This window comes from Rhincodon typus, chromosome 23 (assembly GCF_021869965.1).
Source record: "Rhincodon typus isolate 14 chromosome 23, sRhiTyp1.1, whole genome shotgun sequence".
Taxonomy (NCBI): Eukaryota; Metazoa; Chordata; class Chondrichthyes; order Orectolobiformes; family Rhincodontidae; genus Rhincodon; species Rhincodon typus.
Window position 1 is genome coordinate 43,975,957 of NC_063354.1, and position 13,795 is coordinate 43,989,751.

The window sequence follows — 13,795 nt, forward strand, 5'->3', positions numbered from 1 at the left end:
TGCCACCCTATGTTACATTCATGTTACACCTTTCACGGCCATGTCCCAAAAGTTTCGCAGCCAAATAAAGACACGCGAAATGTTGGAATAAATGAAACATGGCAGCCAAATTTATTCACAGCAAAACCCCACGCATTAAATAAATAAATAAATAAATAGCCGGGTCATTAATTTCACTCATGTTGGCTGAGAGGTAAATGTCCAAAGTGGAGGAAGAGCATCCGTGAAGGTATTGCATACCTCGAGACATGCTGTCGGGAGAAAAAAAGGAAGCCGGGCGAAAACAGCGAAAGGAACGCGCTGCCACACAACACGCCCCACCCACCCCCTTCCTGTGACCACCACCTGCCCCAAGTGTAACAGAACCTGTAATAGCTGGATTGGTCTGTACAGCCACTTATGGACCGACCCTGAGAGTGGACGAGAGCCTGCGAGGGATTGCCAGTGATAACAATCAGCCATGAGTTTCCACTGCTCTCTGCTTTAAATAATATTAAAGCACCTTTTATGTCAGACTGCGAGGGCAAACAAGAGAGATCACGGCAGCTCAGGCAGCATCCATGGAGAGAGAGCAAACTAACACTTCGAGTCTGGATGACTCTCCATCAGAGCTGACATGAAGTGTGGAGGAGACAGTATTTATGCAGTAGTGTTGGGTGGGGTGGTGGTGGATTGCTGGGGGAGAAATGATGTTTATAGTTCAGATTAAGTGATTGGAATGTGAGAATGGCAGAGCAATGGTGTGTCTGCCTGCCAGACTGGACAGCACAGATAGTCCGAGATAACAGGGTGTAGAGCTGGATGAACACAGCAGGCCAAGCAGCATCAGAGGAGCAGGAAGGCTGACGGTTCAGGCCTAGACCCTTCTTCACTGGGATGGAGGTGGGGAGAGAGGGTGACAGAGAATGTAACAAGTAAAGTGAAAAGAAAGGGAAGGAATGGGTTTACAATTTGAAGGTGTTGAACTTAATATTGAGCCCAGAATGTTGTAGTTTGCCTGGTTTGAAGATGAGATGTTGCTCTTCCAGTTTGCGCTGTAATTCGCTGGAGCACCGCAGTTCGCTGAGATCAGACACATGGACATGCAAGCAGGACGCTGTGTTAAAATGACCGGCTACAGGAAGGTTGGGGCCATGCTTTTGCACAGACCGGAGATGTCCTACAAAGCGATCACCCAGTCTGCGTTTGGTTTCTCTAATGTAGAGTAGGCCACATTGGATGCAGGGAATACAACACACAAGGTTGGAGGAGGTACAGGTGAAATGCTGCTTCACCTGGAAAGGCTGTTGGATGGTGAACAGAGAGGAGGCCTCAGTCTCCCCCAAAAGTTGGCATCTCCAATAACATAGTGGTCCTACAGTGCTGATTACTAGACCATTAGCCTAGGTCTCTCTGGAGTGGGACTCAAACCCTTGATAGAAAGTGCTAGCGATTGAATCACAGTTAACACCAAAGTAGCAACTGAGCCTTCACTATGTATTGGCCTTTCAGTGCTTTTATTCTCCATTTAGTCGAATTCCTGTCTGCTTTCTGAAGCAGGCACACATTTCTGTTGGACAGTGAAGTCTACGTCTCCTTTAGGATGAATTGTAACATCAACAACACAGTTGAATGCAATCGTATATTGATAATAAAAGTGGAGAGATGACCTAGAGTCCAAGGTGACGTCTGCCTCTCCCCCTCAATTCTCCCACATCACACACAGAGAAACACATTCTCATTACCAAGAGTGATCTCTGCAGCTGAGGAAGAGACACTGAAATGAACCCAATCACACCACAGCTGCTAGTCCCTTTCTCCCAGCAAGACAGTCTCACGCTGATAAGAAACAGGGCAGCCACAATTCAGTGAAAACATAATCAGGAGTTAGTGGAAATAACTGGATGGATTGCATCAAAATCAGGAGCTTGAACAAGCTATAAATTTACTGTCTGTTCACTCCTATATAGTCTAATTACTATTTCATCAAACTGGCTATCTGAGAAGCAATAGCCACTAGATTTCACACACTCAGCCTCCGCTTAGGATTGATTCAGCTGGACGCGATTGTGAGAAGCTTCAATCAGCAGAGCCAATGATTACAAAAGGCTAACGGTGAAAGTCTGAGCTGGTTATATCTGTGGGATTAACCATGACAAGTGAGGTGGAATGTCAAATTTGTGATTGCCACAGCCGCAGAGGCAGATAAAACAGGACATTGTACAGTACAGTAATCCTAAAAGGAAATCAGTCCTTCCAGTAAACAGGACTGTCTGCTTACAAGCCCCCTCCTGCTTCCTCCCATGTCGAGCCATCAAGGGTTTCACTCGCAATCCTGAAACCATCCTTTTATTATACTTACATACTTACTTATATCTTTATACAGATCCAGGACCAAACATTTCAATATTGGAAAGAGTGAGAGAAAAGAGGATTTGAATCAACAAGACATGATTAGTTAATGCTATGTAGACACTACCGTAAATTGTTGTGTATGTCGATTCAAAGTATAATACACCATCATCTTTCCAGCCTCTTGTCTTAGATATAATCAGTGTTTAGGTCAAACCCTCTTTTCAGCCTTGACATAATAAATTTGCATTTAATAGTTGGCCTCCTATTTTATCCCAAAAATGCATATTTTACTTATTGTCACCTTTTCACCAGAGTAAAGGATCAATCAAGCAAGGCCATGTTAGAGGGTGTGTGGGATTTTAAGACGTGCCCCAATGTGATATTAACATGTGATAGCTGATGGCCTTCATCCATCATGATGTGATACTTATGTTGTCTCAACTAACATAAATATATAATATATATTGAAGACACTGAAGAATTCAATGATCTCATGTTACAGTTTTTTTACATGCATGAATCATAGACACTTGCATGTCTGGGCTTAAGCTGAGCAATTTGAATGTACTGTAGCACGCTTTGCTTAGCGTGCCATGCTACAAGAGGATAGAGCTCAGTAAGATGGAGACTGAGAGCTTCATACCATTAGGTCACAGGCTGTGATATTGTGATGACATTGTGTGCATGTCCTTTAACAGTATATGGCGTATCTGCTGCCAGGCATCGTTCAGCATTACAAACAGGCGACTTCTCAAAATGACAACCACCTATACCCATGCCAATGTTTCACTTTTATACTCAATCTATAACTTGACTTCCAGCTTTGAAATGATTTTTCAAGGCTTCAATGTTGACTTCTACAATGATATCTACATTAGATAGGCTGAGAAGACCAAATGTTGAATTAAATGCCATCCACCCTTCTTCAATGGAATTTCTTACTCAACACAGGTCTGTTGGTTATAATTGCCTAATGCACTGATATGCTAAACCACTCTGTATTTCAATACTGGGACAAAACAGTGATGCCATGGATCAAACAACAGGGAATGAGATGACATTAAGCAGTTATAATCATAGACATATACAGCATAGAAATAGACTCTACGGTCCAACTCATCAATGCCGACCATTAATCCTAAATTAATCTAGTCCCATTTGCCAGCGTTTGGCTCAAACTCTTTCTATCTGTGTACCCATCTAGTCAACACAGTGTGGAGCTGGAGGAACACAGCAGGTCAGGCAGCGTCAGAGGAGCAGGAGAGTCAACATTTCAGGCTTGTACCCTTCATCAGGACCGGGGAGGGGTAAATAAATAGAGGGATGATTGGTGGGACAGGGAGAAGGTAGGTGGGATGATGATAGGTAGATGTAGTTAGGGTAGTGATGATTGGTGAGTGGGAAGGTTGTGGTGGATAGGTGGGGAAGGAGATGGACAGGTAATGTCAGGTCAAGGAACCGAGTATGAGAGGGAGGGTTGGATGTGGGATGAGGCCGGGGGGTGGGGAGATTTTGAAACTGGTGAATTCTATGTTTAGGCCATCCACCTATCACCAACCCACCTGCCTTCCCCAGCCCCACCCCTCCTCCCTCTATTTATTTCCCAGCTCCCTTTCCCCTCCCCAGTCCTGATGAAGGATCTAGGCCCGAAACATCAACTCTCCTGCTCCTCTGATGCTGCCTGACCTGCTGTGTTCCTCTAGCTCCACACTGTACTGACTCTGACTCCGACTCCAGCATCTGCAGTTCTTGCAATCTCCATATATCCATCCAAATGCCTTTTAAATGTTGTAATTGTACCAGCCTCCACCACTTCCTCTGGCAGCTCATTCCATACACGCACCACCCTCGGTGTGAAAAAGTTGCCCCTTAGGTCCCTTTTAAATCCTTCCCCTCTCACCTTAAACCTATGCCCTCTAGTTTTAGACTCCCCTACCCTGGGGAAAAGACCTTGGCTAATTGCCCTATCCATGCCACTCATGATTTTATAAACCTCTATAAACTGTCCCCTCAGTCTCCAACACTCCAGGGAAAATAGCCCCAGCCTATTCAGCCTCTCCCTATAACCCAAACCCTCCAACCCTGGCAACATCCTTGTAAATCTTTTCTGAACCCTTTCCAGTTTCACAACATCTTTCCTATAGCAGGGAGACCAGAACTGAACGAGTTCTTCCATTAAAATAGCCGACAGAAAATTCTAGGCCTAGCAGTAGTGCAGGAACACCAAGCGACTCAAGAATACCAGGCTGAACCTTCCCAGGCCCTGAACGATGTGGACTATGGCCAGGAATTTCAGAAAATTGAATGAAAAGACAAGCAAAACCTTTCTCTATATTGGGAGCAACGAGTTGTATTTTCCAAATAAGTTCCAGAAGTTGAGTTACAATTCTTGCCAATAAGTGCCAGATACCTCTGTGAAGCAGTAATCCTGGGTGACCTTAAAGAGACACCTCTGGAACACAATGCACACTGCTGATACAAGACCTCCTGGTGTGCATAGGGGCCTGCAATCAATTACGTCTCTCATCTCCAAGACTCCCTTACACGCAGCGCTGCCTTTTGTGGGTGATGTGGGGCTGGGAGGAAAAGGCATTAGTCAGTGCTCACTAATTCTGCAGCAAATCATTTGCCACGTGATTGGTGATGCATTCATCAGAATAAGGTCCAATCTGATATTGTCAATAGGAGTCAATGCTCGGTCTTCCCTGTCAGAACGCTCAATGTCCCACTGCATTGAGGAACCTGCGAAGCCTTCATTTGTAAATGGGGCGAAGTCTGATTGCTGTTATTGCTAAGGGCCTGTCCTGGTTCTTCTGCTGACCACGCCCTGAAACAGGCTGGGCCCAGGCCCAGCAGGCCTGCTGGTTGCTATTGCTGTGATGTATTGGAGGTGCAGGGATATAGCAGAGGAACCATGCAGCAACACACCCAGAACTGCAGTAACATCCAGCAGAACCTAAGCAGTGTCATCACAAAGAGGTCACAGCTGAACAGCCCCTCAGGAAGTACAGGAGGGCCTGTCTTCGGTGGTATTTCCTGCAGCTGAGTGAGGGGCAGTGCCAGTACAGGCTGTCCCAGGGTACAGTGACTGAGCTGTGCCCGCTGCTGCAAACCATGAAGTGGTTCTCTCCCTGTTGCTGCTGAAACTTTTCTGTAGCTGGCTTGTTCCAGGGAGCCACTGGGGGGACTGTTTGGGATCTCGCAATAGCCCGCCCACAAATGTATCAAAATTGTGAACATTGCTATTTGACTCATTCTCCCCGTATCTGCATGCATTTCCTCCGGGTGCTCCGGTTTCCTCCCACCGTCCAATGTTGTGGTGGCTAGGTGGATTGGTTAGGGAATGGGGGTGGATCTGGGTGGTGTGCTCTTCGAAGGGTCAAAGTAGAATTGATTGGCCAAATGGCCTCTTTCCACACTGTGGGGATTCTAAGATTCTATAATTCACATTTTAAAACAGGAAGAGGCCATTCAGCCCCTTGAGCCTGTTCTGTCATTTAATTAGATCATCTGATTTATACCTTAGCTCTTTATCCTTTGATATGCATGACAATACGAACTTGTATATCTCAGTCTTAAAAGCTTCTATGAACCTCAATATCCAAACTGCATTTTATACAAGAGACTATCAGATTTTCACTACCGTTATGTGAAACAGTTTTCTCTGATTTCCTTCCTAAATGGCCTAGCTCTGTTTATAAGATTACCAACCGTCTGTTCAAGAGGATATGATTGGGTATCTCTATTATATCATTGTTTCAAGCACCTTGATCAGACTAAAACCTCCAATCTTCAAACTCCAGCAGAATACAAACCAATTCTACATTGCTTCTTCTTGCAATCTAACTCCTTAAGACTCAGTATCATTCTGCTGTAGCTGTTAGGCATTCCATATGCTGTACTCCAGGTCGGAGATGAAATAGTTTTTTCAAAGAGCCAACACAGACATAGAGTCATAGAGTCATACAGCACGGAAACAGACCCTTCGGTCCTATCAGTCCATGCTGAACATAATCCCAAACTAAACTAAGTCCCACCTGCCTGCTCCTGGCCCATATTCCTCTAAATCTTTCCTATTCATGTATTCATCCAAATGTCTTTTAAATGTTGTAATTGTACCCACATCCACCACTTCCTCTGGAAGTTTGTTCCACTCACAGACTACTCTCTGTGTAAAAGATTTGCCTTTTTTTAAATCTCCTCTCACCTTAAAAATGTGCCCCCTCTTCTTGAAATCCCCCACCCTGGGGAAAAGGCAACTACCATTAACCCTATCTATATCCCTCATTATTTTATAAACCTCTATAAGGTCACCTCTCAACCTCCTACACTCCAGTGAAAAAAGTCCCAGCCTATCCAGCCTCTCTTTATAATTCAAACCTTCTATACCCGGTAACATCCTGGTAAATCTCTTCTGAACCCCCTCCAGCTTAATAATACCCTTCCTACAACAGGGAGTCCAGAATCGGACACAGTACTCCAGATGAGGCCTTATGAATGTCCTGTACAACATGACAACCCAACTCTAACAATCAAAGGTCTGAGCAATGAAGGTAAGCGTGCTAAACACCTTCTTAATCACCCTGTCTACTTATGATGCAAATTTCAAATAATTATGTACCTGCACCCCTGTTGAACTAGTAGTTGATCATTCCATAATGCTATGATTTTGGATAGAATCGAAAGAAAATGAAAAAAACCTCAATTATTTAATGCCTCAGTGATTTTTTTTTAATCTTCCCAGATAGTTTACAGAAGTGACTGAAAGATTAATGTTCAATTTCTGAAGAACCTGGGATAATGGTGGGAGAGTGGGAATGTTAGCTCTCTCCTCCATGTGCTGGGGATGCTGTCAAAATGATAATATTATTGGCAACAGTTATTGGGTCATCCAGAACATGGTTTCTGCCTGAAACATTGTACAAGGCAGGAAAAGCCAGAGGTTAGTGTGTGGGCTACTCAGAGCTTTAACATGTGACAGAGCAAGCACAATGTCACATATTGTTCTGTGAGTAGATCTGGAATGCACAGACTAGGCTTTTTATAAAGAAAGCAATTTGTTCTCTTTTGCCCACACAAGTCCCTCAGTCAATAGAAGCTAACAGGCTGTACATTCTCAACACACATTATATTATTCATACCTCTGAATGTGACAGTTACAGAGAAAAAGTATATGGATGTTAAAACCGATCATGTGGGTTTTTGTATTCATTGCAAACAAACAATTTGGGGGCTGAGGAGAAAGGCTGTTAGACGGGGATGGGATGGTTGGAAACTGGAGGTTATGCAGAGAAACTTCCAAGATGCTTTCAGCCAGCTTTGGCAAGCCTACAGTCCATTCTCATATGGTGTCCCTTTTCAACGAATTTTGGAAATGAAAACGCCTCAGTTTTGAAGCAAGTCCCAAATGGCAGAGATAACAGAAAGCATAAAGTGAAAGAGTGCGGAAATGTGGGAATTTTACATTGCACTCTGGAATTCCTGATCCTGGGCTTCTTGCTCTGGGGAAATATCAGATGAAGAGAGGCAGTGTCCCTACTGCCATCTAGCAAAGGTTAGGAGACTGGTATTGCACTTAGCAAAGTAACCTTTTGAAAACAACATTGGTGCAGATCTGGGAACTTGTTCTCATCAAAATGTGAAGCATATGGCGAAAAGAGTACCAAAAGGAGATGGAACTCACATGAAGCCCCACTCAACCTACAACCCAATATCAGCTGGCCTACACTTTTGTTCATGTTCCCCTGTGGAGCCAGCCATGCCTGTCTCTGTAACCTCTTGCAACTCTGGAAGCACTGTGTTCCTCCAATTTTGGTCTAGTGTACCTCCATTTCTGTTGCTCCACCATCAGTGGCTATGTCTCCAGCTATCTAAAGTCCAAAGATGTGCAGCTTAGGGTGGATTGGCCATGTTAAATTACCCACAGTGACCAGGGATATGCAGGCGAGGTGGGTTAGCCATGGGAAATGCAGGGTTAAACGGTAGGGGGTTGGGAGTGGGTATGGGTGGGATGCTCTTCAGAGGGCCGGTGTTGACAGGATGGGCCGAATGGCCTGCTTCCACACTGTAGGGATTCTGTGATGCTATGATTCTATCTAGGCCCTAACCTTTGCCATTCCCTTCCTAACATTTCAGAGTCTCTGAATCAGTTAATTTTTTTTATCCACTCATGGGATGTAGATATCTCTGGCCAGGCCAGCATTTATTGCCCATCCCTAATTGCCCAGAGGACAACTCAGAGTTGAGGGGTGACCTTATAGACATTTACAAAATCATGAGAAGCATAGATTAGGTGATCAGCAAAGGCCTTTTTCGTAGGTTGTGACAGTTCAAAAATAGGAGTCATATTTTTAAGGGGAGAAGAGAAAGATTTTAAAGGGACATGAGGGGTAAGAGGGTGGTTAGTGTGTGGAATGAACTCGCAGAAATTTCTGAAGAAGGGTCTAGGCCCGAAACGTCAGCTTTCCTGCTCCTCTGGTGCTGCTTGGTCTGCTGTGTGCATCCAGCTCTACATCTTGTTATCTCAGATTCTCCAGCATCTGCAGCTCGTACTATCTCTGCTGCATTTGCTGCACTGTAACAACAGTACTTTATTGGCTGCCAAGCAGCGTAGAATGCCCTGAGGTTGTGAAAGCAGCCGGAGAAGTGGAAATCTGTCTTCTCTACTCTATCCTCAAGCTGTCTCCAAGGAGCAATTCACTTCAGAAAAATATGGGACCATATTTGTCAAGTCGCTGCTGTTCTAATGAATTGCTCCAGCTAACAGATAGTTACAGATCATTTTAAACTTCTGATTGCAATATGACTTCTTTCATCACTCCTCAATGTGTAGAGAAGTTACTGGTCGATGCAGGACAGAGGCAATCTCTACACTGAGATATTGATTGGCAAACAAACAGTGTGCGCAGCTCAATTCAGAGCATGGTGTTTCCATCAGCGACGAAATGTTGTAACAAAATAGGAGATCATGCAGAGCGAGGACGATGTGCAAAGGACCCTGCACTGTAGGGCCCTTCTGTTTCATATCTGCTAAGGATTTCTAGTTGGACAAAAGCATACAATCATCACTGTCTCAGACATAGCAAGAACTTCAGATGCTGGAGTCAGAGTCAATACAATGTGGAGCTGGAGGAACACAGCAGGCCAGGCAGCATCAGAGGAGCAGGAAAGCTGATGTTTCAGGTCGGGACCCTTCTACAGAAATGGGGGAGGTGAAAAGGAGCTGGTAAATAGAGACAGGAGGGGTGGGGTTGGGGAAGGTAGGTGGGATGGTGATAGGTGAGTGCAGGTAGGCAGTGGTGGGGAATGGTCAGTGAGGTGGGAGGGGTGGATAGGTGGGAGAGAAGATGGACAGGTTGTGTCACGTCAAAGAGGCGAGGATGAGAGGGAGGGTTGGTCATGGGATGAGGCCAGGGGTGGGGAGATTTTATAACTGGTGAATTCCATGTTTAGGCCATCATACTTATCATAATCCAAGCTGAACCACTGAACACCAGCAGGAGTTAGACTAAAATGAAAGAGCTGCATTGACAGACTTGCTTATCACATTACTTTCTAATGTAAGAAAACAGCTCAGTCATGTACCACAGAATAAGATCCCACACACAGCATTGTTGCAATTGTTCATTTTAGGATCTTGTAATGTTTGCCATTCGAATTCAGCGGGACAATTCTGATACAGTAGTGTCTGAGTTTGTAAGTGGATGGCTGGAAAAGCGTTGGCATTTCTAGTCACGTTTGTGGGTATCTGGGTATGTAGGTGTATAAAACAAACAAAATCAGAACACACTGGTGAAACTCAGCAGGTCTGGCAGCATCTGTGAAGAGAGAAACAGAATTAATGCTTCATGTCCAATGATCGTTCTTCAAAATATGTGGGTATATGTCTGGTAATGTAACTAAATGTGTGGATTGATCTCGGTGTATGTGTTTTGCAATTCGTGCATGTGCATAAACATTGTGGTGAATGTTCGGGTGGCTGAGTGTGTGTGTGAGCACCATAGATATATTTGTGTGTCAGTGTCTGGCTATGTGTGGGGTTATGGATGTGGATAATGGGACACACGTAAAGTTATAGTCATAGAGAGATGTACAGCACGGAAACAGACCCTTCGGTCCAACTCGTCCATACCAACCAGATATCCTAAATTAATCTAGTCCCATTTACCAGCATTTGGCTTATATCCCTCTAAACCCTTCCTAATATATACACGTCCAGATGTCTTTTAAATGTTGTAATTGTACCAGCCTCCACTACTTCCTCTGGCAGCTCATTCCATACACACGCCACCCGCTGTGTGAAAAAGTTGCCCCTTAGGTCCCTTTTAAATCTTTCCCCTCTCATCTTAAACCTTTGCCCCCCTAGTTTTGGACTCCTCTACCCTGGGGAAAAGACCATGGCTATTCACCCTATCCATACCCCTCATGTTTTTATAAACTTCTATAAGGTCACCCTTCAGCTTCCGATGCTCCAGCGAAAATAGCCCCGGTCTACTCAGCCTCTCCCTAAAACTCAAACCCTCCAACCCTGGCAACATCCTTGTAAATCTTTTCTGAACCCTTTCAAGTTTAACAACATCTTTCCTATAGCAGGGAGACCAGAATTGAACGCAGCATTCCAATAGTGGCCTAACCAATGTCCTGTACAGCCACAACATGACCCTCCCAACTCCTATACTCATTGCACTGACCAATAAAGGCAAGGGTACCAAACACCTGCTTCACTATCCTATCTACCTGCAACTCCACATGCTTTAGATAAAAATGTTAACTCTAAGAAGGCATTGCACCATTCTTGTAAATGGTGACACACTGTTCAGCTTGTTTGGTGTTTGCCCCACAGATGTCTTTCAACCAATCTTTAAACAAATTCATCATCCTATTTCAAAATGAGGAACTGGCCTAACAGTACGTATGTCCTGTTAAAGCGATGGGAGCCAGAGGAGAAACGGACTTGATTCAGACTCAAATTTCCTGTGCTTTTGTGATGTCAAAATGATGTTTTAGAGCTATTAAAACAAGGGTTCAGAATGAATCAGTGCTGATCACGGGGAAAACAAAACTGCAGTTATTAGAGTTGAGTTGACTTGTTATCAGTTGTTGCATCTGAAATAACTCCACAGAGGCTGGTATTCCATCATCACTCTTTATTTACACGGGGAGAGTCCTAGACACTGACCCAGCTCCCTCAGAGCCAGCTCTCAGAGTGAGCTGAACCTCAGACCCTCCTGTTTATATCTGTCAGCCAGGGCTCCCTGATTGGACCAGATTAACAGCCCCAATCAGGGAACTCATATTCTACAGGGTCCAGCTGGCTGACCTTATTACAACCGCTACACATCCAGTTCTAATCCTCACTCTGCAAATGGTTATTGAGGCTGTGCTCAAAGCTGTTACATCACTGACTTGTTCCATTCCTCAGGAGGGATGAGACCGGAGCGTTGGTGACCTCGGTGTTGGTGTGTCTGGCACAGGCAGCAATGAGGTGCAGGACTTGCAGCTGGTTGCATTAGTGATGGCACCCACGGTGTTGGTGGGTACAACACAGGGGGCATTGGTGAGCTCGGCTCAAGCCTCATGGCAGCGCCGAGGGTGGTCTAGATATTTTCATTTCCTTTTACTTCTGTCTTTAATTTCTGCTCTTGTTTTTCATTCTAACTATTGTATTTGAAGAGAGTGGCACTTTTAACTGTGTTTCTGTGCTTTTGTACCCTTGTATTTGGGTACACATGATAATTAAAGTCTAATCTGGTCTAATTGCCTGGATATCTGTGTGAGTGTTTCAGTAAATGTCTAGCTAAGTTCCTAGGTATGTATGTGAGTACATGTATGAGTCTTGGTATGTGGGTGAGTTTCTGAATATGTGTAAGGGTGTCTGAGTGTTTGTGTGGCTATGTATTTGAACATCTGGTTATGGAGGTGAGTATATATCTGAATCATGGCGACAGGCTAGGACCCACGAACCCAAACACCTCTGCTCTACCTGTTCTTTATCTTGTTCTTCTTTCTTTCTCCCTCACTTCTCTCGGCCTCGGGTGCCGGAGATCTGAAGCAGGGTCAGTGATCAGGGGAGACGCCAGTCACCAGAGTGTGGACGTCAGCGAGCACTGGCCACAGCATGGCACCAGCAGCCCAGTGTGGAGCACGGCGGGAGAGGCCCACTGTGGGGCACAACGGGAGAGGCCCAGTGTGGGGCACGGTGGGAGAGGCCTAGTGTGGGGCACGGTGGGAGAGGCCCAGTGTGGAGCATGGCAGGACAGGCCCAATGTGGAGCATGGCAGGAGAGGCCCAGGGTGGAGCACGGGGGGAGAGGCCCAGGGTGGAGGACGGGGGTGGGGCCCAGGGTGGAGTACCGGGGGAGAGGCCCAGGGTGGAGCACGGGGGGGAGGGGCCCAGGTGGAGCACGGGTTTGGGGCCCAGGGTGGAGCACGGCGGGAGGCCATTGTGGCAGGCAGTAGTTAGACCACATGGAGGTGCCCTGTGCTTTGGAGAGAGACTGTGATGTTTGCCTTTTTAACTTTGCTTCTTGTTTTTTGTGACCTATGGTTATACGGAGTATAGCTGTAATGTAACATTTCTTCCTCATTACTCTATTCTGTAACTAAACATTGTACCAAGGTACGTTTGTAAGTAGATGGCTCAGTAAGTGGTGAGTTATAAACCTTTCACTGTACTCATTTGAGTACATATGGCAATAAACCTAATTCAATTCAATTCAATATGCACGCAAACCCCTGAGTTTGTTGGTGAATGAGTGTGTGTGAACATGCATGTGAGCGTCTAGGTATGTGTGCGTATATTTGTGGGAGTATCCGTGTGAGGTGCGTGTGAATTTGTATGTAAGGGTCTGTGTGTGTGCATGAGGGTCTGTGTGTGTGCATGAGGATCTGTGTGTGTGCATAAGGATCTGTGTGTGTGCATGAATGTCTGTGTGTGTGCATAAGGGTCTGTGTGTGTGCATGAATGTCTGTGTGTGTGCATAAGGGTCTGTGTGTGTGCATGAATGTCTGTGTGTGTGCATTAGGGTCTGTGTGTGTGCATGAATGTCTGTGTGTGTGCATTAGGGTCTGTGTGTGTGCATGAATGTCTGTGTGTGTGCATTAGGGTCTGTGTGTGCATGAGGGTCTGCGTGTGTGCATGGATGCCTGTGTGTGTGCATGAGGGTCTGTGTCTGAGGGTCAGGGTGTGCATGAGGGCATGTGTCTGAGGGTCAGGGTGTGTGTGGATGTCTGTGTGTGAGGGTGTGGGTATGTGTGAGGGTCTGTGTGTGCGTGAATGTCTATGTGTGTGGGTCTGTGTGTGTGAGTGTCTGTCTATGTGAGAGGGTCTGCGTGTGTATGAGGGTCTGTGTGTGTGTGAGAGTCTTTGTGTGTGTTTTAGGGTAGGTGTGTGTGAGGGTCTGGGTATGTATGAGGGTCTCTGTGTGTGAGGGTCTGTGTGTGAGGGTGTGGGTGTGTGTGTG